Here is a 4,341-nt window from a genome sequence, read left to right on the forward strand (position 1 = left end):
AACAGATGGAAAAACATGAAAAAGGCAAGGGTTTCTGGGGTGATATCGTTGGCTGGACCGACTGTATCGTTGGGATAAAGTTAGATCAACTTTTGAATGCAAAGTGTTCTTTAGGTTCAAAGGAGGTATCCTTGAGGGTCTCCTGCTCATATCTGAAGACTGCTTTGCACTAGACCAATGGTTTCCAACCTGTGGTCCAGACCCCTGGGGGCCCACAGACTACGTCTAAGGGGTCCACAAAAGATGACTAGGATCAAAAGTACATAAATACCCACGTTTACAATTCAAAGGGGTCCACAGCTCCATTCAATTTTTTTTAGGGGTCTGCAAATAAAAAGGTTGAAAATCACTGCATTAAACAGTAAAAGATATCACCCCCCCCAAAAATCCTTGGCTCTTGCATAATTCCTGGACCAATTCAGCTACAATATCACTCTCTAACACCACCAGATGGACCCGACCCCCCCCAAACTTAACCCCTTAGTGTCCCACACTCCCAGGATCCCAAGACGTTATAGAAAATAGCCAAAGGGAGGATAACTGTAGGGCAGGGCCAGGCAATTATTTTGGGCGCAGGGCCACTTACTGAGTTTTGGCAAGCCATTGAGGGCCGCATAACAGGCAGCCAGGGGTAGATTAATATTAATTTTCTAAATTTTTTAGGGGCCCCGCAGGCCGGATAGAGTGGCCTGGCGGGTCGCATCTGGCCCACGGGCCACATTTTGCTCACCCCTACCTTAGGGTTAAGACTGATCTGGGAACTTGGGACGCTGCCTTCAGTTACCCAGGTCTGCCACCAGGCTCCTTGATCACAGATCTTCCTCTCCCCCATTGCACAATGAAGATATGACTTTACCTCATCTGTTTAGGCTGCAAAGTCTTTGGAGTAAAAACTATGTGCAGCTATGTCCCTAGTGCTGAGGGCTTCGTATCCTGCTCAGGACCTCGGGGTGCTGCTGCAATGCAAATGGCAAAATAAAAGACGCAGGAAATGTTGGAGCCAACCCACGAACAAATAATTTTAATGGTTTTCAGCAGACTGCAGCTTCTAGGAGCTCCATTGTCTCCTCTCTTTGAAGTTGGACAGAAACAGTAAACACAACAAATATATGATACAACCCATCACAGCTGGATTAAAAAAATACACAAAAAATATAATACATAAAAAAAAAATGGTTTTACATTGTGGACTGACACAGCTCTACAAATGGTGACCGTAACCCTGGTAAGCTTTACAAAGTCTTTAAAAAAATAAAACAGTACTTCATGTGAAATTCATAAATACACTGGGGCAGAGGGGAGGGCTGGGGGTTACTTACTGACAAGAGTCTGTCTCTAGGTACCTGTTTTTAAGTCCCGTTAAGAGAGATGCAAGCACTCGGCCTCCTCACTGCTGTCCTACGGGGTCAGCAGCGGCGGCGGTGCTAACGGGCAGCGCGCGTGTGTATTTGTGTCCGCAAACCAGAGGTCAGAGGGTGTGTGGGAAGCTTTGCAACCACAGAATGAAGCAGGGCATCTAATGCTAGATGCATGGAGATTGCAAGGGAGGGGAGGCCGGAGGGTACAGCTGAGGAAAGGCTAAGAAACATGAAACAGTCCAGTTCACGCAGGGTTCGGGCCAAGAATACGAGGGCTGGGTTTGCGGGGTTTATAAATCCATCCTCGGCCGGTGGAGCAAACTCTTCCCCTCAGCGAAAGGACTGGAGCCTGCCCCAGGAGTGTAGACAGCACCCCCTTCTCTCGAAGGCAGGTTTAGGAAGGGAAGGAGAAGGGAGATCCGGTGTGTCTGTGTGCTGAGGGGAATACTTGGAAAAGGAGGGAGGTTCCCAGAGTTTTTGATCGGTGAGTGAAACAAAAACGAAGAAACAAACAAAACATGCTACATATAAAATAATCCAGCCAGGTCTCCCCGCCACTGGGGTACAGGCACTGCAAGAGATGCTACCTGGGGTTTCAAAAGTTCCCCCTCCCCGCCACCGGATCGCATCTCCCCTCTGCCGCCTCTCTCTCTCACCGCCCGAGCGGCTCAGAGCTGGTTTGTAAGGACGTTCGCCCTACAGCTAGAGAGCGGGCTTTAATGGATCTCACCCGTTCAGAAGGCAGCTTATCCAGCCTTAGAGAACCAGCCACAAATGACTGAGTTGTCTTAAGAGCCTAGGACAGAACCACGTGCCACGCCGGGGGAGAAGTACTTTTCCCAACATCGCTGTTGCCACCCCAGGTAGCACAGACAGGGAGCCTGGGAGGTTTGCTAGCTGGCAATTGAGGCTCAGAATAATTTGAGGATGGAGGGGTTCATCCCAAGATTAGAGCTGAAGTCCCGGGAGTCTCCGTGTGCCTTTCAGGACTGCTCTGAATTCCACGTATCGTCGGGTCTCGGAAGCTCAGCACCCACCGTTCGCTCCCCAGGGCTGCCACGTGTGCTTCGCAGTAGGGTACGTTTCCTGAGCTATCGGGCCTCGCTGCTTTATTGATTTGGTTGTGACGTACCATCCCGTCAATGTTACCTTCGTCTCCTCGGGCTCGCACATGCATGGGAGCGTCCGTCTAAACTTCCTGGGGAGGGGTTTCCCGGAAGTTCATGGCTGAGATCACTTGCAGCGTTATCAGAATAGTTAAATACATTGTACAAGAAAAAAAACTTGGACCAATATAAAGGCTCCTTCAGGGCTGGAAGACCTGCTGGCTTCTCCAGGATTTCCTCCTGCCTGTTTCGCCCCACGTTGGATTCACATGAAACAGCACAGGGGACCACCGCATGACTCAGAAGCTGACGGGGGGACACACTCTTGTCCATCGCAGCTCGGCTGCCTTCACACCGAGCTGTCTACAGCCTGTGCACGTGGCCACCCAGACAATGTCCGGGCGTCCAGCCAGTCGGAAGAAAATGCTAACCAGTCACTACGGCAAGCAAAAGAGAGCCCAAAAGAAGAACCAGGTCAAAACCAAAAGGTTCAGCCTCATGGATGCGAGGCCAAGTCCGTTCAGAAGAATGCATAGAAGAACAGGCTAGGAAGCAATGAAATGGCAGGTCTCCATGGCATCCCCCTTCTGTGTCCACACCCCATCACCACTGGCACCCTCCTCCCAAGACGGAGGTGGTGAAAACAACAGGACCTTAACCCATCTTTTTATGAAGCAACACACTGCAGTTGGGCTCTCCTCTCCTCTCATTCACCCGGAAAAGGCCCCCTCCCAAAGAGAGAGAGAAAGACGGGGAAGACGGAAGAAGAACGATGGGGTTGGAGAGGATCCTCCAAAGGCCAGTCTTCCCTTAGGCTCTCCTTTCATTGCACCTAGTTCACCTACATGTGTACCAAACCCTTGAGCTCTGTACAGTCTCCATCCATCCAACAAGGCTAGTCTCCTCCAGCCACCACCTCACCATCCCTACCCTCCTTCTCTTACTTTCTCATCCAGCCCCTTTCTAGGGGGCATGTTTTTCTAGCACTAGGTCCTGCCTTGGCACAGTTTAGCTATGATTAAGCCTCCACATTAATCCAGCCGGGCAGGAGGATGTGTTAGCAGGCCTGGACCTGTTCATTCATTCTCTGCCTGGCAGCCCTCACTCTTCTCAAAACCTCTTCCTTGGGCTTATTTCCAACCTTGCTCACCCACCTGCCCGAGTGGCAGAGGAAAGAGGTTTTACCGTTCTTCTGCTGACTCCTAACTCCCTACCGCACAGCCCCAGATTCCTTCCCCCACTTGTAACACGGTTGCTATAGGAAATCCTGGGCTGCCCTAAATCCTGACACGCTCAGAGCTCAATGGAAAAGCAGCTCCCACGGCTGGGATTTTACAGGGCACAGGAGAGGCAGCGCAGTGCGAGAGGAGTGCTGGGAAGGGCACAGGGCTGCAAGAAGGATGGGCGGCTGAGGGGAAAAGTTGAAACCAAGAAGGTCCACCAGAAAGAGCCAAAGACAAAGAAATGGAAATTTTACAAACGCAAATTAGGGCTGGAAAACCCAATGTTGTTACTGTTTCCTTATCCATTATTCTTAAATTACAAATGAGTACTTAGAGGCACTCGAGTCAAATGCCACCGGCTTCACTCTAGAAGGTGTAGATGGCTCAAACTCCCAGTGACTTCAGTGGGCAGCACTTTTAAAAATTATTGGCATTACGGTTGCTCTTAGAAACCTCAGCTGAGAGCAGGGTCCCGTTGCGTTAGGTGCCGTGTAGAAGCATAAGCACTGGGGCCCATCGTTTTTGGGGGGGGTTTTGTTTCATTTTGTTTTGTGAGTAAAATCTTCCCAGAATTATCAAACCAGATGGGCTTGATGCACCCAAATCCAACCCGCATCTTTTAGTTGCTGGTTTCATTTGGTTCTGCATCTCTTT

The sequence above is a fragment of the Alligator sinensis genome, unplaced genomic scaffold (genome assembly GCF_000455745.1).
Source record: "Alligator sinensis unplaced genomic scaffold, ASM45574v1 scaffold872_3, whole genome shotgun sequence".
Taxonomy (NCBI): Eukaryota; Metazoa; Chordata; order Crocodylia; family Alligatoridae; genus Alligator; species Alligator sinensis.